This window comes from Psittacula echo, assembly GCF_963264785.1.
Source record: "Psittacula echo genome assembly, chromosome: 3".
NCBI lineage: Eukaryota > Metazoa > Chordata > Aves > Psittaciformes > Psittacidae > Psittacula > Psittacula echo.
Window position 1 is genome coordinate 107,210,887 of NC_137736.1, and position 22,408 is coordinate 107,233,294.

Below are 22,408 nucleotides of genomic sequence, written 5' to 3' on the forward strand. Positions count from 1 at the left end.
TTTTTATCTGAAACAATAGTTCAGGTATGAACTGCTGAAGTTGAAATTGTTTCTTATTTCCCTGATATTTCACAAGAGAAGTAAAACCCTGTGATGGAAACGCCTCCTCACCTGTACCATCTCCCAGCCAGTGCAGAGCTCATCCTCCCTGAGCGTTTTCAAATGTCCTTGCATACGCTATTGTAGAAGTCCAAAGGTGTGAATGATGTGCATCCACTATATTTCCTTCTATCTTAGCTTATTTCTGATACTTCAGGCTAAACTGTCCTCCAAGGTCTTAGGTTTTCCTTCTGTCATTCTGTGTACACCTTTCAAACTTACATTGCAATATCCGCTGCCAGGTTCACCATCATGTCTTTAAACTTTGCTTATGCAGCTGGATACTGCTCACAGAACAGGAGCATCCCTTCACTGCAACACAGGGGGTGGAAGTCCTCTCGCTGGTCTTCAATCACTGACAGTGGCTGAGTTGTCACTCAGAGCTCCCCTCGGGGCAGTGACCTATTTTTTGTTCTTCTGCAGGATGCTGGGCTCTAAAACTGCCTGTTTCTTTACATAGCTATGAAGGGACCCTCTTTCCAGCAAAGAGCAACCACTTCTCTGCCGCGTATGGGGACCGTTCACCACCAAGACACCCAGACCATGGTGCCCAAAGGGAAAACTGTCTACACCTCCAACTCCATGTTCATTGCTGCCTTATCATCCATCTGTCTCCCCTGGCTTTTCCCCTGACAAGGGTGAGGTGCTCCAGCCTGCAAAGCCCAAAAAGGATGCTGTGTTGGAACCTCAACTGGGCCACTGAAATTAAGGTCCTCCTTTCCCACCATAAAGACCTGGTGCCCAATGTAAGGCACTATTTCTTCTCCAGAAAAAGCAGGTCGATAACGTTTGCTGTCACTTTTTTATATGACCACTCCACTTCAAAAGCCATGTAGTTTTGATCTAGAGTCTTAAATCTGGATCAAAAACTCTTCAAACATCAGTGCTGATTTTTTTAATAGGCTTGCAATCAGCTCTGGTTTGCATTATATTGTCAATATTTCCATCATGATCCCAGCTTCTTTGTTCATAGAATCATAGAATAGTTAGGGTTGGAAAGGACCTTAAGATCATCTAGTTCCAACCCCCCTGACATGGGCAGGGACACCCCACACTAAACCATGTCACCCAAGGCCTCATCCAACCTGGCCTTGAACACCGCCAAGGATGGAGCATTCACAACCTCCCTGGGCAACCCATTCCAGTGCCTCACCACCCTCTCAGTAAAGAATTTCTTCCTTATATCCAATCTAAACTTCCCCTGTTTAAGTTTTAACCCATTACCCCTTGTGCTATCACACTACAGTCCCTAATGAAATGTCCCTCCTCAGCATCCTTGTAGGCCCCCTTCAGATACTGGAAGGCTGCTAGGAGGTCTCCATGCAGCCTTCTCTTCTCCAGGCTGAACAGCCCCAACTTTCTCAGCCTGTCTTCATACGGGAGGTGCTCCAGTCCCCTGATCATCCTTGTGGCCCTCCTCTGGACTTGTTCCAACAGTTCCATGTCCTTTTTATGATGAGGACACCAGAACTGCACACAATACTCCAAGTGAGGTCTCACGAGAGCAAAGTAGAGGGGCAGGATCACCTCCTTTGACCTGCTGGTCACGCTCCTCTTGATGCAGCCCAGGACATGGTTGGTTTCTGGGCTGCGAGCGCACACTGAAGCCGGCTCATGTTCATTTTTTCATCAACCAACACCCCCAAGTCCTTCTCTGCAGGGCTGCTCTGAATCTCTTCTCTGCCCAACCTGTAGCTGTGCCTGGGATTGCTCCGACCCAGGTGCAGGACACCTGAGTCTCATTCACAGGTCTCATTGCTATGTGGGCAGAAAAAACCAAGCCTGTTCCACCCTATCCAGATGGGTATCAGGAGGATGTGTTGCTCTGTGAAGGATGCATCCAGTTCCCACTGGAATTAGCAAAGCTTTTCTGTTGGCTATGAGCAAGTTGGATGGTCTCTCAGAAGACAGACAACTCTGGCGCTGGTAAAGAGTAGCTGCCATTACTACAGCTTCTCTCCTGCAAGCATTTGGCTAGGACCAATTTACATTCCAGCCTTGAGGGATTTAACCCTATATCTTCACTCCCCAGCAAGTCCAAGGTGGTTCTCCGTCTCCCATCTGTGTGCTCCTCACTTTGCCTTACAAAAAGGAAGGAGACAACAGTAATCCAGGCACCTACCTCCTGAACAAACATGCTTACTGTAAGCATGCAGCCATGCTTACTTTCTTCCCTATTTCCCTCTTAAGGGACACACCACTGCCCCTGATGGCAAAATCTCCTACAATTTGGGTGAATTCTTCCTACTTCTGGACGATGCAGGCACTGCACTGGGAAGGATGACAGCTGGGATTGCTCTCCCCACCCCAATCTATCTTTTCTCTCAGTAATAATTCAGTCTGAATCAAATTCTCAGCTAGTACAGACCAGTACTGTCTCAGACGGCAGCCAGAATTGAGAAAAACATTCCAGGCAATAATATTGGAGCTTTTCAATTAATAACAAAGGTAAACAGACAGCAATATGGAAGCACATCAGGTTTCATTAAAAAGAGAGTTTTAAACAGAAATTGGCTTTTTACTAAACTGTCTTTTTTTCCAGCACTTCAAAGGCTCTGCCACTAGATGTAGCAAAAGCTCTCTTATAAGTTCGCTCATATACTTTGCTCTACTACTTTTTCAAAGGGGAAGTGGACTAAAAGGCATCAGTAAGATAAGGACGACCTTAAATAGAGAGCAAAAGTGTCCAGACAAGACAGCACTGATAGCAAGCAGCATTGTGTAGGGCACAAATTAAAGAGATGCAAATGGGTTGGATCATCATGCGTGACTGCTCCATGCTCAGAAAATTCTCTGCACACCAAATTCTGCTCAGCCTTCTCTGAAGTAATCCCAAGTGTTTTATTAAACCTGCACATGGGAGTTAGCAAAAGGGAGTTCAACACCCTCTGCAATAAATAGCCAAAATGCCAGGGCAATTGGGAAGCCCAGGGTGTACTGATGATGTACTACTGATGCATTTCAGTTCTTGCAGGAACTGTGCCATCCTCCAGAAGCAGGTATTTCTAGACCCCCAAATGCAAGAATCAGGTATAACAAACCGCAAATAAAATAATGTGGTTTGTTTCATTTACTTACAGGAGTAAACTCTAAGAATCTTCACAGAACTGATCTGCATGGAAATAAAAAACAAATGTCAAAAAAGAAACTTTAAGGTTGGGATTGTATGGATTTGTTTTTCTGTAAAAAGAGGGTTATTTTGGCATTCTCAGAAATAAGATACCTTGAAAAATAAAGCATCATAATTTCATGGTACAATTAAGGAGACAGACATGGGAGGCTTTGCAACATCTAAATTCAGTATTTCACCAAGCAGCTTATGATAGAATGGAGATAATTTAAACAAAAAACCAACACCTTTACAGCATGAACAAAGAAAGATGCAATTTGAACAGAGCTTACCATGAAATGATAAACAGATCTGGGAATTCAGCCAGTGGGAATTCAAATCAGAAGTTGTCTTTACAAGGCAGATATGGATACCCACAGTGTAGGGTTCCTCCAGTCCCATGGGAATGTGTACATCTGAGCTGGTGACCCAAAGCTGCTTTCACAGGCAGCAAAGCCCATGGGGTGTGATTCATCCTGTTCCAGAGCAGATATCCACACTGACCTGACAAACCACAAGTCAGAAGTGGCCATTTCTACCCGCTGAGCCATGAAAGGAGCCTGGGCTGAGCAGTTCAGCTACAGGTCGCTCCGTCACACAGATCTAGAGAGATCCAGGGGACAAGTCCTATCTTTTCTGTCTTTTTAAAGGAAAACTGACTGGAACCAAAGCAAATAAATAAAAGCTGAAACAGAGCTATATTACCCATACATACCTGGTGGCTATGAAGCGTGTGATTCACCCCAGAGCCCTGGAGCTGGAACTCAAAGACAGAAGAAGTTCTCTATTGGGTGCATAGGAACCTACTTCATTGCCTGCATGTGCTGACCTGGCTCTGCCCAGGGCTTGGCCAATTCAGCCTCATATTCTTATGCGAGGTTTTTCCAAAAGCAAACTCTATTTGGACCTTAAAAGAACTTGCTCTGGTTTATGCGTTCCAGTTTGTTGAAAGCAAATTATCTGAATTTAAAGCATGACTCTGCAGTCCCTGCAGTTCCCCTCAGGGAGCTTGCAAAGTGGGTGGTTTTAAAGACAATTTCAGAAGACAGCATGAGGATAAATCGACACTGCTAGCTGTGCTATTTACCCCATGTGGAGAGGGAATCACCAGAGCGGGGGAGTGACAACATACATCTCCATCCCATCATGATTTCTCAACAGCTGGTAAAAAGTGTGGTAAAAAAGGACTTCTAAATAAAAACAAATTGGGCACCTAGATATCATATTTTCCCTAAACTCAGAAACAAAGTAGTGCATGTCCCTGCAGCGCAGGGTATAAAAGGAGCTTCAAACACAGCTCTCAAGGTCTCCTGGCAGGCAGCTAGTCCAAACTCCATGGATCTGGACATCAGCTACAGTAGCCAAGAAATCATCTTGGACAAGATGGTTCATACTGTGTTTTTTACGTCATGACATACCCTAAAAAAGCCGATTAACCCAGGCTAGACATAATCATTGAGAAACAGATGGCCATGGTGCAGGAAAGCAGCTCGTGTACTGATGGAGCAAGGCCTATCTGGCTCATTTAAGCAACCTGAAGGAAACAGAGGCTTCAAGATTTATGACAGAGGTCAGGACAACTTGTGCTTAGAAAATCCTAGGTATGTGTCAGCAGTGTTACACAGTCCCTCAAGGGGATCAGATGCATTAATTTATAATGCGGATGATTTTCTTTGTGTCATTTTCACCATTACTCTTTGTAATTCTCATTGTTTTTAAGCTGACCTCCGCCTGCGCAGCATGTCATGCCTTCTGAGTGCTACAGCATGAACTGGAAAGAAAGCCAACAAGGTGTTACAAGCTAGTTAATGTATTACATTACACAAAGTTACTTAATTACATGTTCTAGAAAGCTCATGTCGTGGTTTAAGCCCAGGCCGTAAATTAGAACCATGCAGTTTCTACTCCTCCCCCCCAAAGAGGGATGGGGAGGAGAATTGAAAGAATGTAACCCCCACGGGTTGAGATAAGAACAGTCCAGTAACTAAGGTATAACACAAATCACTACTGCTACCACCAATAATAATAATGATAAAGGAAATAACAAGGGAAGAGAATACGATACCACCCGCCGGAAAAGAGCCCGACAGAAAGAGGACATGCCCTTCCGGGTAGCTCTCAGTTACATCCCCGGGCATGACGTGCTGTGGTATGGAATACCTCTTTGGCTAGTTTGGGTCAGGTGTCCTGTCCCTGCTTCCTCCCGATTTCCCCTCCTCCCTGGCAGAGCATGAGACTCACAAAGTCCTTGGTCAGGGTAAACATTCTGACCAGTAACTGAAAACATCGGCTTTATCAGTGTTATTCCCAGGCCAAAAGTCAAAACCACAGCGCTGCACCAGCTACTAAGAAGGAGAAAAACTGACTGCTGCTGCTGAACCCAGGACAGCTCATCAGACAGAAGGACCTACCATAGATTACACTGCTCATCATCTCGCGTGACCCTGAAATCAATCCAAAATTCCCTTGTGGAAAGACAGCCTTTGAGAGAAGACAGATAACACCAGTACATATATGGGAGAGGGCAGGTGTTCAGCCACTGACCTTCCAAGTCTGGGTGAGAGAATGGGGGCTCAGCAACTTTAAAAAGGCACCTGGACTGTGGTGTCAGGGATGCAGTCACAGGATGCACCCTGGCTCTCAAGGAGAAATATAGAAACCCTTTCCTGGAGGCGTCTGGGTCACCCCATTGCTTATGGGGAGGGCCAGGCACTCCTTGTGCAGCTGCGTAAAAGCAAGGAGGATGGGTCAGGGTTTACAAGCCAACTGAAACACTGAACAGCAGCTCATAGAGTAACAGTGCTAACCTCCAGCTGCGCTGTTGCTTATTCTTCCCATGCCAAATTCCCAAATAGAATTCGAGAATATTCACATTTTCCTGCTGCCTACAGGGTAAATTAGATCATGTCTTCAATAGGATATAAAACTCATTACTCTGATGGAAATCAAGAATTGGGTAAATACAAAAGCACAAACTGCCTTTATATGTGTCTAAAAAAAACCCCAGCAGAGCTCATAGAAGTGCACATATAATGCAAAGTCTGGTTTTGTCAGGATTTTATTGCCGCCCTAACGACACATCACAATTCTCACCACAAATGCTGCAGGAGATCTTCAAAATCTGTTAACCCGTGCAAACAAACAGAAATAAAATGACTTTGAGCATTACTAAAATGATGGCAACATCTATGGATGTTTGACACTCATTAAGCAAGGAGTCCTTGCAGTAATGTGGAATAGCATATGGACGTTGCTAAAAATATGCCTCGGAGTTGGTTGTTTATATGAATTGCAATGGGTAGCACTTTTAGAAAAGGGTTTTAACCAATCAGGGGCAATTTTTACTGAAGTAGCTATCACTGTCCCTGTTTCACCTTTCCTCCCTCAACCAGTCAGTGTGTGTTCAGGTTATCAAGGCTATACAGGATGTTGCTGTGTGCAGATTCATTCCTAACCCGTCTGGTTGGAGCTATTTCATGTTAATGCTGCTCACGAGTTCATCTTTGCCACACATGAAATATCGAGCAGCTTTCAGGCACTCAGTTCTGCAGAACATGCATAGACTTATCGCTTAGTTATTGCCCTCATTAAGGTTAATAGCACATAAAGGTTACCCACCTTCCATTAATCAACAGTGATACTTGGCCTATTAAAAATAAAGAGGGAGAAGAGAGTAAGTCAGAAAGTAAAATGGCCTTTGGGACAATAAACCAACACTGATACCATCCTTGGAGCCCAGCAGCAATGCACAGCACACAGAAGTGTTGAAGGCACCAAAGACAGATTTGGTTAATTGCCTTGCACATGTCCCAGATCTGCCTCTGACTCCTCTCTGTGGCTCCTTTAAGCTACTTTTCTCCTTCTTCCATCTGAGATTCCCTCCCCTACACTCCAGTGTTCTTTGCCTTGCTCCGCTGTATTTTCCCCTCCCTGTCTGCCCTACTCACTTCCCTCGCTGTACCCTTTCTCTGCTGGAGCATGAGCTGTTCCCGGAGGTTGGTGACTGTCCTGACAGCTCACAGCTCAGACAGATCAGGGTTGGAGCCACCACTCCATACATCTCATTAGACAGGCAAACAGAGACTCACTCACCCTGGCTAGTGACCCCCATTTTGACCACAGGCTGTGACAAACAGGCTGTGTAAGGTTGTCATGGATGGAGTAAAGCCAGCATGCAAAGGACTTCAAAATGTTGGCAGTCATGCAAGTTTGGTAGCAAATATCTTCACAAACATACAAATCATAATCCTTAGTGTTCATTCAAATACTTGCATATTCTTGGACTAGCAGCAGGTGGTGTGCTCATGCTGGAGGTTCAAAAGAACTTCATGTTGTCTTCTCTACTTCCCCTTTCTACTGTGAGTTCATAAGGATTGATGTGATGTGTGACCTCCTCGAGATGAAGGGTTGCCACAGGCACATCTGGCAGGTGGCCATCGCACAGCATCCTCACCAGGCACTGAAAACTTTGGGCAGATGTTTCTTCCTCATTGCCAAGGCTTAGCACTGCTGCATATGTGGCAACTTAGGCAAAACCACCAGCGTCATAAGAAATAACTCCTAGACCAGCATAGCAGCAACAGTGGTTGTGTAAGGACCAGAGACATCTAAAGCCTCTGTTGCTTCTGGGGAATGAGTACAGGTCTGTCATTACGTGATGCTGTGTAATGGAGCGAGGTAGGAAGATTCTGGCATTGATCCTGCCTAAAATAGCTGAGATGCCAGGATAAGAAGTGTTGCATTAGCACCATGCTCTGATGTTTCCTGCCTGAAGGAAAACATGACCAGAAGCAAGATACTTGCTTAGTCTCAGTTCTCCCAAGCTACTTCCTCAGACTAACAGTCAGAGCCCACAGGAAAGTTACTCTTCAGGACACCCAATCTGTTGGTTACTACCAACAATTTGTACCCTGAAGGCTTTTAAGCACTACCTATGATATCATTCATTAATTTAACCTCGCTCCAGCAGTCCCTCTGCATTCAAGACACTGCCATTAATCTAGAAAACTACTACTGGAAAATATCAGCACAGTCAACCCAAAAGAAAAATGTCCACTCAGCTGGTACACAGAGGATAATGGAGTTTCTCTCCAAGGTTGGCCATCACAGTAATGTTAGAAGAGCTACATTTTGTTCAGATGAATGCACATTAACAGCTTGATGGAAGCCTATAGAACATAAATAACTTCTTTCAAAGAAAGTAGAGATGAGTAATCCTTAATGTGAAAATGCAGAAAGTAAAGAAAAAGGTCTCATTTTTAATTATTTATTTAAATACATATATTCTTTACCAGACTCTCAGGATTTATGGGGATTTTTTTGAGGATGGAAGGAAAGAAAAGTGCCCTTGATTCTTGTGTGGGGTATACAGCTTGTATGAATCCTACTTTGTTCTTTCATATACCTATTTATCTCTCCTTTAAACCAAAAGATCTAAATGCAAATACAGGCAGTTCATCCTATAGTGTTAAATAACGATGGCAAACCAGTGTCTAGAGACACGTTGTACAATCAATCTGAAATGTTAGTTATTAAAACCCCACTGAGACCATGCAATCTCTCTCCTCCAGATGGAGGGTTTCATCCCCTGCAACAATAATCTAATATTACATTTGTCACTATTGACTTTCTGTGCCAAGTCAATTCTGCAGGGACGTGTGCGCCTAAGCTTAGGGATGGAATTTTATCAGTCAGGGAACTACACAGTGAAGTGCTTTATCCATAATGTTTTTATTTCTCTTAAGAATAAAAAGAAATGTGCTCACTGCCCCACAGAAAGCACGTTTATCAGCAGTGCCTTGTCCTGCTGCTTATGGGAAGCAGCTGACAGAGTGTGAGGGCTGGCCACAACTTGCCAGCAAAAGGGGATGGGAAAGACAAGGGAAATGGCAATCACATCATGCTGTTACACACTCAAGCTGGGCTGAGTGTGTTCAACCTGTCTTCTCCATCTTACTCTGGTTTAGCTACACCATTATCTTCATAAAAGGAGAAGAGGCTGGACTCAGGATGATAGATTGTTTTACGAACTTGCTCTCAAAACTGTACCCTCAATTCCTGTGAAGTTGCCAACTCACCTGAAAACATCAGAATTGCTTCACCTCACTGCACATGCCTGGATGCTGGCCCTGGGCTGCCTTGGTATGCCCAATGGACACCAACAGGCATCACCAACAGAGTCTCTTCCCACATCTCTTGGGATATGACAAATCCTTCCTGGAAGTGTATGTTCCTCTTCTCTGGATTTAGAAACTCATTGGCATTGACAAGCTTAGACTTAGGCAATGGACTTAGACTCTGAGTTGGGTGAGGTGACTCCCAGGTGAATGTTTGTTCTAGCAGCATGCTTTGCTATGGCCTTGGTGCCCTCAGGAGCAGATGAGGCTGAACATCTCAAAGCCCATCACATGCTCGAGTCCTACAGGAAGCCGTACCCCACAGTACTTGCTCGTGGCAGTGCTAGGCTCTCCATAAAACTTGATTGCTGGAGATTTCTCCAGTGGTGTAAATCAGGACTGGGAATTCCACCAAATCCAAACCATGATGGTCACACACTTCCCCAGATCCATCTTATTTACAGTTAGCTGTGTGCAACACACGCCTTCATATCTGAGGTAGGCACAGCAAACCCCCTACGTACAGAGAAATGAAGAGAAATTGTGAATGTACATACTTCTTCTTGGCGTTGTGATTAATTTTCTCCCAAGACAGACAAGTGATGGTGAGTGGGCAAGTTGTCTACTTCTCCTTACTAACTATGAAGCTACCCTGAGGTTTTCTGCATTTAGCAGCGTATATACCACGTAACAAACGCATATGTAATATGTGTTATACTGAAGAAATTCACAATGATTTTCCTTAGTTAATAATTCCTTATAAAATACGTGAAAGCTGGAGTTTTGTCAAATCTTACCTTAAATTCTGGGCCTTTGACTGGTTCCACTTTAAAATGCATTTCGTAGTATATTCATGGAAAAAATAATGGCACAGCAAGTGATCAGTAGCATCTGTGACTAATTGCAAACAATCACAACATGAAATTATATTTTCAAGTCTTTAATTAGCTGGAGAATGAGTCCCTTGATTATTTCTGGTATGCCACTGTACCGCCTGACCTAGCAGGCAGAAGCCACTGTTTTCTTCCAAGGTCATTATAACACATATTCCTCTACTTATGTCACATACTGCAAAGTGTACTGCAAAGCTATGTGGTTTGCAGCCTATTACAAGTTAAAACTGGCTTAAGAAAGCTCTCTCCCTGCCCAAGGAAAGTGGAAAATCGCATAGGATATGGTAACACATCCCTGTGTGCATTGCAAATTTGGCCACAGAGGTTTCATTGGACTGCCACCTTTTGCTTCTTCCTGCAAATACTGAATCTACCTTCTCTGAGCAGCTCATTAGTAACAATTACTGAACACTATAGACAGTATAATAGTCATGACATACCTGGGAAATATTTAATTGTGCAGCTTGTCCCAGCTGGTAATTCATCTAAAGCACTGGCTGCAGCTACAGAAATGTTTAAAAAGTAAAATGAACCCATAGCTTCAGCTAAGGAGAAAAGCCTAAGAAGCCATTTCAGGAGTGCATCCCTCCTCAGCAGACTAAACCATGGCATGTTTGCTTGATTGGCTGGTATTTTTCCACCCTTTCTTCATTTAAATTGTTCTGTTGTAAGGATACGTGGCCTTGGTCCGTTATAGCATGTGGCTGTTGCTAAATGTATTAGGAGGCTTCTTGTGTTTATTCTTGCCTCCAGGAAGGATAAAAAGCTAAAAAAGGAATATATTCCTCTCAGGCTCTGACATGTGAACAGTAGATGTTCCACAGACAGCAGGGTATGGCTCTTTTCAGATTATAAATCAGATGTCTGTAGTCTACTATTAAAACCCCAGATGTTATTAAATTCCTACTATTATATGCTATTAGTACACACAACAAGACATTTTCATTATTAAGCACTATAAGTAGGTAATAGCTTGTATTAATTATCTGTGCAGGCTCTTCTGGTATATTGGACTTTTTCAGCTCTTCCCTGTGCACCAGGAAGCTGGGTTTCCCTTGGATCTCTGTTCTCTCATCTACAGCTTCCCAGTCTGCTAAACCTGGCTGTCCCTCAGGGTGTCTGTCGCTCAGACCATCACAACAGACAACATCACACAAGTCCTCCCCACCGTGTATCCCCATGGTGTGGCAAGCTTCTACTCTTGCCCCAAGCCCCAAATCATATTACTGTTGGTGCCTTTTCCCTTACCTCCCTCCCTGCACACACACTAAAGCATCAAATGTGCAAGTCTTGAAATGCTGGGCTTCTATGCAAAGGTTAATAGCCCAAAGCACACACAGAAGAACTGAGAATTCAGAGCAAGTCTAACACCACTGATCAGTGCAGAATCCCTAACACAGAAACCCAGGGGCATCTGGTCATCCGTAACCACAAAGTCCAACACTCCCTTCACTGTCCAGGGCTCAAGTGACATAGACTGTGAAAGAGCATCAAATCTGCTCCTGCTGTATCAGCTCAGTCTCAACTAACAGAATAATTATCTGCTTGTATTTCAAGACTAAAGGAAAACAGCTGAAGTGAAGCTTTGTGCAACTCAGTGCTACGTCCATATTTGTATTAAGATACGCAAAAGGCTATGGACATAACACTGCAAAGGGAAGGAAACAGCTCTGTGGATACACCATATCAAAGCACTGGCCCTGGGCACAAAGCAGTGCAGAAACCCTCTACAAAAGTCAGGAGCCATTAGCAGTGTTTGCAGGGGGTCAGATTCAAACCCCGAGGACTTTGGAAGTTTGATTTTTGGGTTTTTTTAGCAAGTCATTTGTTTAGAGATGATCAGGAGAAGTCAGTAACCTGCCACGGGCAATGCACAGTATCTTGTGTCTCAGAAGCAGCCTGAGGTCAGTGACCCATAGCTCTGCATTTCACACCACCAGTGGCCCCAGGGACAATGGAGTAGGTAATAGCATTGGATCGAAGCTGCTTTTGGTAACCCAGGAAGGGGCTCCAGAGTGTCTGAGCTGCATCCACCCATTTTGCAACCACTTTCTGATAAGTCACATCCAGCACAGAACCTGGATTATCCTTGTGTTTATTTTATGGATGCTCTTTCCTGCCAATTACTCCCCTGCCCATGTATCCCTGCAGAAAACTCTCTGCTCCAGCTGGAACATCCCCCAGGTGTCCCAGGGGAAACCAGAATGCTTCTAATGAGCTTGATGCATGATTTACACTGGAAGTAAAAGGAGTGGATCAGCCAACATTTTAAATTGAGAGGGCAGATGGAGACTCTTATAGGGAGATATGGAGGCAAACCTGGAGCATGCACCAGCACTGAAGCTGGAAGGTCTCAGAGGCATCTAGCTCCAGAGAGCAAACATTTTTCACCACAAAATCAGCTCATTGACTTTTTTTAATCCATCAATGCTCTTTAACTTCCGAGGTGACCTTGGGCAAGATGGTGCATTAGCATTACTGTTAAAAAGGAAATTTTATAGTTCCTCTTTGCTGCCTGTTGTACTCATGGGCCTATGAGTGTGGTGAGATGCCACAGCACCTGCCACATGGACAATCCTCATCTCAAACTGCTCCTTTAAGCATTTTTGTAGCACAGTTATCACAGAATCAGTATTTACCAGCTAAACCCAAAAGCAGTCCATTTTCCATGCATTAGTGTCTGTGCAAGACAATGATGCATTACTTCAGTGAGGAGGTGCTTTCTCTGGGAGTGAAGGTCATTTAACCCTCATCCAAGCCCTGCCAGATGCCTCTGGTGGGGATGAGGAGCAGAGTGGTGTTCTGCAGCATCCCAACACCCGACTTTTGTACAGTGCCTGGCTGTGCTGTCCCGCAGCATGCAGGGAGCAAGCCCAGGGCATCCTAAAGCTCAGTCTCTCAGCACATGATCTGAACCTAAGCCAAAACCAGAGGAGCTTTGAAATGCTGCCTGGTTTTAAAAGGATCACGTTATAGAAGGGTCTCACCTCACTTGTGCATGGCACATGTTGGGTGACACTCTCGGTATATCTTCAGCACATGATGCATTCTTTCTGCCTCTGAGGGACTGCTGTTTGCATCACGGGTCTGACGGCACTTGATCTGAGGCAAATGAAGTGATATATTCCTCATCATGCTTTCCTGTGTGGGTTCAGTGGGGAGAACGTAAAGGCCAAGACAAACTGGGACAGTGTCCTCATTCTCCCAGTGAACCCCTGTGGTCTTGCAGTGGGGCAGTAGACACACTTGAGTTTATTATTTTCTGTGCAATTTTCATGTATATTTTAAATTACTGGTATTTGGTTGCTTTTTTTTTGGGGGGGGGGGTGTTGTTCCTGTGACTACATGGTGTCTTCTCTTCTGAGAGGGAGCAGGAGGAGCAGGCTGAATTTGGATACGAACAGGAGGTATGAATTTTGAAAGTCTCTCCAGGTGCCAGATTCCCCTGTCCCAGTCTCTCATTTTCCTCTTTGCAGAACATTACTTTTGGGGGTGCAGTGTGGGGGAGACACCAGCATCTCATTTATTTCCATGACAAACATGGGAAGGAGCCACAGTTTCTAATGTCAGGAGCATTAAAATGTCCTTCATCTTCCCCTGAAAGGTGCTAGGACAAGGGGTGAAGCAGAGACCTACTCAGAAACGCTCTCGCATGTGTTTTATCAAATTTAATGACTCATTCATATAAGCCAATAGTCAAATAATGACTTTTCTTTTTTCACCAGGCAGATTCCAAAGATACCAAAAGACAAGCGTGAAAAGATCTGCAACCTAGAATATGAAATAGGGACAATTGGCAGGCCTGCATATAGCTAGCTGGCAACCCATCCAAGATGTTTGCCTTCTAATAATAGAAAGCTGAAAGAGGCATATGGAGAAATTGAGCTCAAAGACTTGTATTTCCTATGTAGAAATACACTGAAGTCACAGATGTCTCTGCAGCCTCAATCTGCCAAGACCAAATACAAGGAACAGACCCAAAAGGAAAGACACCAAAAATGTGGAATAGCAAGCAAGGGTTTGTTCCTTTTCTGACAGATGAGTGTTTGAAAAGCTCCACCAACCAATCTGAAATAAATGGATTGATCTATAAAAAAGCTGGGTTTTCTTTACATTGTTTTGTTCCATTAAACCGAGGTGTTGGTGCCTGTAGAGCTAAGGGAAGCCAATGCCTTGCCAGGAGCATGTGTCTGATCACCTTCCAGAGTCCTGAGAACATTGTCAGCTCCACCAGAAACCTCTCAAAGAGGTCTGAAGCATTGTGAAAACAACTGTCATGTAGGTAAAATCTATTTTTCACATGTGCCTGGTGACACTCAGATCAGATCCTTGCCCTGGTAACAGAAACTTTGAGTTCTAAAGGATGAAAATGTCATTTTCTTGCATATCCCATAAACAGAAATCATTACAATTCATGACATTTTCAATCTCCAGCACTGCAAGCAGCACTTTTACACACCACACCAGCTGGTGACCTGTAAGTCTTACAAGATAATGCCTGTGATTGATACTCATAAAATCTGCAAGGGAAGCCTATAAGTCCCAGAAGAGCAATAGGCTGTCTATAGCTTTTACAAGTTCTGCTGTAGCAGGAGGCTGAGATTGCAATTGCCAGGGGAGAAATATTTATGGGTCATGAACCTTCAGGCTGTGCCAGGAGAGCCTTCAGCAATCATCAGGAGCGTATATAAACTCTGCTTTTATGTTACTCAGTTGTCCACCCATGGGCAGATTGAATTCATGCCAGCGCTGTCAATATCTGCTGAGAGGGTTGTAATTTGTTTGTTGTTGTCATTTCTTTATAAGGCATTGGGCAGAGTTTGACAGATTTATTACTAAAGTCATAGGAGAGGCAAACAGGTTTTGTTTGCTTTTTCTAGGAAAACCAAAGCCTTGTAGAATCTGGAAAACTCCTTGAACAAGTGAGAAAACAAAGGGATCAGGAAAGTGAAAGGTGATCAGACTGAATGAGAGGTATTATCTACTGCACTAACTTCTTTTATAAGTTCTTTGGAATCTGTACTTGCAGCATGAAGGGGGCTCTGTCTTTTCTCCAAGTATTTAGAATTACATCCTTTCCATGGCTGGGAAGCAAAGAAGCCATCCAGTGTCTGTTAGTTCATTATTCTGTGGTTTCCTGCAATAAAACAAAAGAACCCCCCTTTGATATTCCCAATAATTTCTAGGAGTCAAATTAAATAACAAAAAAGTACTTTCTAAAAGAAGACAGAAAAACAGGCTTCATACAGAAGGGTTTAAAAATATCTCGTTCCCTCCCGTAGATCTTCCAGTAATTTAGGAAGCCTTTTGAGATCATTTGTATTATATTGCAATAAAAATGGAAGCTATTATGACAGCAGGTGTCATTTGGTGCAAAGGAACATATATATAATCAGCTATGAAACACCTTCCTGCTGAAAGGAGTCAGTCCTCAATTAAAGAGCAAGGCTAATGTCATCGCTGAGTATATTTGTAAGGCACCAACCACCATCACAGGTAATGGCACAATTCAAGTCAATTTCCAAAGGGAAACAGAACAGACCACTTTCAAATTGTAAGACTATATTTATTAATAACGGAATCATGGTGCAGCAGTAATGTAGCTGTGAGAACAGCCTGGCTGGTTATTTCAGCAATATCTCTTTTGCTAATAAAAGAGATTACCTCTTGCTCCAAACTCCTGCCTTGCTGAAACCATTCCTAGAACCTATCTTCACTGTTTTTAACTAAGGAGCAGCAAACATCATATAAACCTCCCCCCAGGGTTTTTTTCTGCTGTTTTTCTCAGACACTGTGATTTGGTGTCCATTCTGCCTGCTGAAACACAGGGATAAAAATCAGGTCTGCCTTGGCCAGAGCCCCAGCCTGACATGTACAAAACATTGTTCTCACTCTAGCAGCAACCTGTGCAGATCATTCCATATTCCAGCACCTGGGTCTTCTGCAAAGCCATCTGTTCGTCCCATAAAAAGAAGGGAATCCTGATGCTGCTGCTTAAGGGATTGGAGCCTGAATACCATGAAGTGACAATGCCACAATGTCGCTGTGCTACAGTATCCCATTAAAAACCCACCACTCCAAAAAGCAGTGCAACCTCATAAGGAAGGTGCTATCATCAAGAAACTGCCAAGGAGACAACAGATGAAGCTAACTCTCCTTGATGTGCACAGGCACAGGCATCCCTGCTGCCCCTTTGGACCACAGCTGGGCCTGTACAGCAGCAGCAGCACCATGAGATGGGGGCTAATGAGGGGCTCCCAGCACTTTTTCTTTTCCAGTCACACAGGGAGCACCTGTGCTGCTTATGAGCACTCTCCATCCATGATCTGTGAGGAAGCAGGTTACAGGAGAGGTGATGGAGAAGTGGCACTAATGTGAAATCTGGATCTCCCAAAGGAGTTAAATACATTTTTTTCAATGCCTTTGAATGATCCAGCTGCAGCACATGTTCTTAATTCTATGCACATAGTCACTGGAATTCGCTCTATGAAATATGAAATGCCAATTCTTATTTACATATTGGAAGAGGGTTTATGTCAAATAGCAGGAGCTCCCCACTCTTGGTCTAGAAAGTGTTCTAAGAGCCATCTCCGGTTCCTGCCACTGGTCTTATCTCTTTGCAATTGGGCTTCCCCACATGCTCTCCCTCCTTGCCTGTGGCAGCTCAGGCATGAGATGCCCAGCGCACTCATCCCTTTCCAGGAGCTGCTTTTTGTGATGCCCATTGCAGCACTCTCCGAGCAGATCCCTTGTGCAGGAGAAGATCATCCCCTTGCTCTGAGTGTCATTCCCATTGAATCCACATGCAGAACCCCTTAAACCTCTTTCAGTGAGAACAGGGTTGGTTTAAGCATTTCAGGAAACCTTCTCTTTGTAGCCCTAATTTCAAGTGTGAGAGTGGGGATGGTTTTAATCCAGCCTGTTCAGTGCCTCACCTTGATGCAAAGCCTGTGTTTGCTTGGTGTTGTGCTTCCCTCTGTGCTGCGCGAGGGAGCGTTGCTGCCTTCCCAAGAAGATGTTCCCAAAAGATGCTCAGCTTCCTGGGCACAAGAAGCATGTCCATAGGCAGCTGTGGCCAGCTGCAGAGCCTCTGTGCTGCTGCTGGCATGGCTTACCCCATGCACACAAACCCTCTGGGTTGTGCCCATCTATCGTGCAGCAATGTGGGATGTTCATAGCATGAACCATGGGGACAGCAACCAGACAGTCTCATGTGGCATGAAAAACTGGTGATCCTGAAAAGCATACACATTAGCAATCCATTACAGCCAAGGTTCTTTTAGCTATATAGGTATATGTAGTGTTGTGTATGTATGTAATTTTTTTGTGGCAAGAAGATAGAGTGTTTTCAAATTCTACACCCTGTGCTGTGGAAATAATTTCTTTTCCTTCTCTTTCTTGGTACTAGAAGCAAGAAAATACAGCCCATCTCATGAGTGAGATCTGAGCAAGCCAGGTCTCCTTTGCTTCTGACCTGCTACTCACACATACTTTAAGCTGTAAGTTTCCAAACCAGGGACACAAAACCGCTGTTTCCACCCACCACATCAACCTGCTGTGCAGAAAATCGCATGCAAAAAACTCCCTTCAGGTCTGTTAAGTGGATGGCCAACCCCCACGGTGCAAAAATAATCCCATTTTCCCTTATTCCAGGCTCTCCCACCAGAAAAAAACCCACGAGTCGATATCAGTAATCACGAGGCTTTGCAGAGGTGGATCAAAACTGAGAAGACTCTTACCTGTAGGCAGGGGCAGGCAGCATGGTGCACAGGAACCAAGGAAATCCACAGTGGGGAGCTGGGAGATGAGGTCCTATAGCACTGATAACTAGTGCACACTGAGTGAATGCATCAGAAACAACCAGGGAAGATGGGCAAGGGCCCCACAACTGAGGATGTACCAGGGAGCTCTTTGCAGTTTTCTGACTTTACATCCCAAGAGGAGGGAGAGCTCTGTCATCCTTACACCCCAAACCCAGCAGCGGTGAGGTGTAAGGCATGTATTAGTCCTCAGCATGTTCACTGCTGCCTGACTTGGGCAAAGTCAGTGGTTTCTAGTGCTGTGAGAAAGTTTTGTGAAAACATGAGGTCAGTGCTCAGGAGAAGTCAAATGGGAGCTTAGAAATGGAATTGGTAAAGGCACAGCAAGGGACATCATGGTGGCTGTCAGCGTACCATGCATGGTACAGCTGTCTGCATTTCAGAAGTGAAGGGGAGTTGAGAAAGATATGAAAAGAGGGGACAAGAATGGCCAAAGGCTGCTGTACAAAAAGAGACGGAGCAGACTAGGACCTTTCAGTCTGGAGAAGACATTGCTGAGAAAGCAAGTGAGAGAGCTCCTCAAAACATTGACAGATGTGGAGACTTTAACAGGAAATTATGTTCACTGCCTCACTGATACAGGAACTACAAATCACCAAGTCACTTTACTAGACAGCAGATTCAAAACACGACAAAAGAAGCCAACCAGCCCAATCTGAAAGGAGGAAGCCTCTGGGGAAGGATAAAATTCCTCCAGGTGCAGAAACCCTTTTAAGTGCCCTGCTGTCAAGGGACCTGTGATGGTGTTACAACCCCTGACTCTTTTGGGGTCTCCACCACTGTATTTTCTATACTGCTTACTAGATCCTCTGTGTCCAAGAACATGACTGCTTGTTTTGTTAGTCAACATCTGAAAAAGCGAAAATCTCTTTTATTGAACTGCCTGCTATGGCTTTCATTGAGAAATGTAACACCTCGAGATGAGTTATTGGCCCAATTGTCACCCCTAAATGAGTGCTATTGGTGACAGACTGCGAGTGTATTTGAGTGCACATAGCACATCTGTCCGGCTTTCACGATGCCTGGAGCCTGATGCTTCCAGGTCCTTCACCTTCCCATCCACGTGTGGTACATATTCCTTCCCCTTGACTGCCAGCTGCCTGCAGCCTGCAGAACACCAGAAAAACTCAGTTTGACACAGCTTTAACTTACATCTCTATGGCTTTGGGTTTTTAACGATGTAATTTATGGGTTTGAGAGCACTGATGCTGCGAATACGAAGCAAACCTTCAAGACAGCCCACACAGCTCGTGGCATAGCTGCTGTAACACTGTGTCAATCACTCCAGCTCTGAGCACAGAAGGCTGCTGTGGCACTATTAGATTTCAAATAAAGATCACTTATGGAGGAACAGGGTAATTTCTCTGCATGGAGCTGTCTATTTCAGACGCCTGAAAGAGCAAATGGAACTAAATATCATTCATTATGTTTAACTCATCTGATTTTTAAGGGAAATTGTCTTTGAAACGGCTCATGGCTTTGAAGCTCTCCCGTCTGAAGGTCTGTGTATTTCAGTCGCCTGAGGCTGGGAAGGAAGGGTGTGCCATTTGCTTTCCAGTCCTCAATTTCATTGAATTCCAAAGGACAAAATGCAATTAAAAAATTCTCCACATGAAGATAGGTCCAGAGCTGTAACACCCCTGTGTCAGGCTGCGTGTTACAGGTATCACAAGAATTTCCCTTCGTTTACTGCCCACCAAAAGAAAGGCTGTGCACGGAGAGTACGGCTCACAGTCAGCCTTCCTTCTGTACTCCTCCTCTCTGTACCAGTGGACAGACCGGTGAGCAACACTGAAGCAAGTCCAGGAAGAGCTCTGTGAGCTCTAACAGTTTCAGTCCCTGTGTGCTTAGCTCTGATTTACAGCTTCATCTCTGCTGTGCAAGGAGGGTAAGAAGACAGGGCATGCCTCTGCATTTGGCATGCTACCTTTTCATTTGTACTTATGGGAGTCAAGACCACTCACCACATTCCCACTATGGACATATCACACTGTGCAAGCTCATGGCATCTAAGGGAAAATCTCAGCTTCTCCAGGTTACCTCCAGACTGCCTCCAAAGTACCATCAGCCATCGGGCAAGCAGTGGGTACAGTTTTACCCCATCGTAGCATACTCAAGGCCTCTGTAAGTCCCACTGAATGCTGTAAGCAGTATGCGCCTGGCATGGAAAATCCCCAGGCACTGATGGGCTTAGGGATCCCCCTGAACTGTGTCCGCAGGCCAAGCTGTAACTGCTTTTTGTGCAGGTAGCCAGAAAATGCAGTGAAAGGAACCTTGCAGAATCATGAATGGCCATCAGAACTCATCCAGCAAGTCAGGAAAGGGGGTTACAGACCTCACAACTGCACAGCTCCAGCTCCCTTGCTCAGGCCTTTCCTTCAGCAACCTTTCAATGCAGAGTGGATACCCCATCTTGGCTCAGGTACCTGATGTCTACTACAGGATGAGCTGAGCTGGACATTCAAAACTCACCTTCTCTGTTGGGAACCTGGAATGAGCAGTTTACACATCAGCTTTTACTTGGTGGACACCTACCCAGGGCAAATCCACAGTGTTTCCCCCAGCCTGAGCTTCTCCTGATTATGCCTTGCTTAAAAGTCAGGTATCTGACACACCATTACCTGTAGGCAGGGGCAGAGAGGCACATCTCTCCTGAACATCTCCTGACTCCTGCTGCATCTTACATGTGCTATCTGCTACCATCTTTTTCTGATTTATCTGCAGAGATTGGGACTTGTGAAACTCACGAAACCTTCAAAGGGAAAGAAAATACTCCCCAAACTGTTCTGCTCACCAGCTGCCCCACCACAACTATGGGAGCTAAGTCCATCACGGATGAGCACAGACCATCTTGTCCAACCCTAGCAAGCTCTCTAAAAGAGAGCTGCTGAGCCGAGCCAGTGCCTTATCTGGCATTTCCCCCTAAGAATCCTGATCTTGGAATAATGTTAAGTATTTGAGATTGCTCTGAAAGGCTTTGGTTTACTATATATACTGCATTTGTGATTGCTTGCCATAAGAATTGTGCCTGATATTAGCTATATCCCAAATATCTGGCTATGCAGTGTATCTTGTAAAGATGTAATTAATTGCACCTTCCAAGGCAGGGAACCGAAGTGGCTATTTTAAACTCTAGTTTATATTAAAGCAAGTTAATTGCCTGTCCATAACAAATGAAAAAGAAATATGTACTTTGGAAGATGGCCACATGTCTTCAATTGATATAAATTTAATATGCTTCTATGTATCCCAGAGTAAAATTCCATTTCAGTACTTTATTCAGTATTCTAGGAATTCCTTAACAACACGCTGCTAGGAAATCAGGTCGCTCACAAATGTGTGGGAAGGCCAAGTTCAGTGGAATCAAAAGGATACATGTCACCATCCCATGGCAAAGGGACAGTTTACTTACTGGGTTTATAAAAAATAAGTTAATCTGGAAAATAAACACCACGTGTTACATGTGTCTTTAGTAATTAATAATTAATATCATAACCTTTATCACCCTGCTATGTGCCAAAAAAATACATACTGGTTTTTAATCCTCCACCCTTCCTCATGGCACTGAGACTTTTTCAGGAATAAGAAAAAATAAACCCAGCACTCAGTTGAGTTTGAACTGGAAGATCAGGCCAAATTCAAGGGTTTTACAAATCTTTCGGGTGACATGGTAGTAAATCTCCTGTCGCTTCCACTTTCAGTCACAGAAAACTGTTCCAGTGGCTTTGGGTGGTTGCAGAAGAACAGCCAAACACTCACGAGCTGAACTTGTCAAAACTTTTTTGGCTTGGAAGTCTCATGATTTGGCTTCTGACAAGATTTTTATTACCCCTTGGGTTTAGCTGAAGCAAAATATTCTCAGCAAAGGAGATTGCCTGATCCCTCTGCAGTCGTGGGCTCAACTGAAGACAGAACGTTCAGAAGGAGGCTGAACTGAGTTAAACAGCAGAGGATTTTGATTTGCCTTTCACTCAAATATTTGTCACTTTTGAAAAGAAATGTAATTGCATTACAATACAGCTGTGCTCTTTGGGAAGCTACGCATGCTCAGCCAGTATTAGACTGAATCATTAAACTTTAGTGACAGTGGCACAGCATATTACAGCAGCCAACAGGGAGGTGACCTGCGCTTGCTCCAGTGTTTTCAGTAGGACTTGACTTCTTTGCACCATTTGGACACTCAAACTATGAAAGTCTGCTTGGCATTACATACTAAATTCTGCCCTTAAATAAGTACATGCAAAATAGAGCAGCCAAAGGCCAGGAAATATTCCGGGACTTGAACCTTCCTTTCCATTCCTGGGAACTTGAGAAGAAACTTCTTCTCAGTGAGGGTGACGGAACACTGGAACAGGCTGCCCAGGGGGGTTG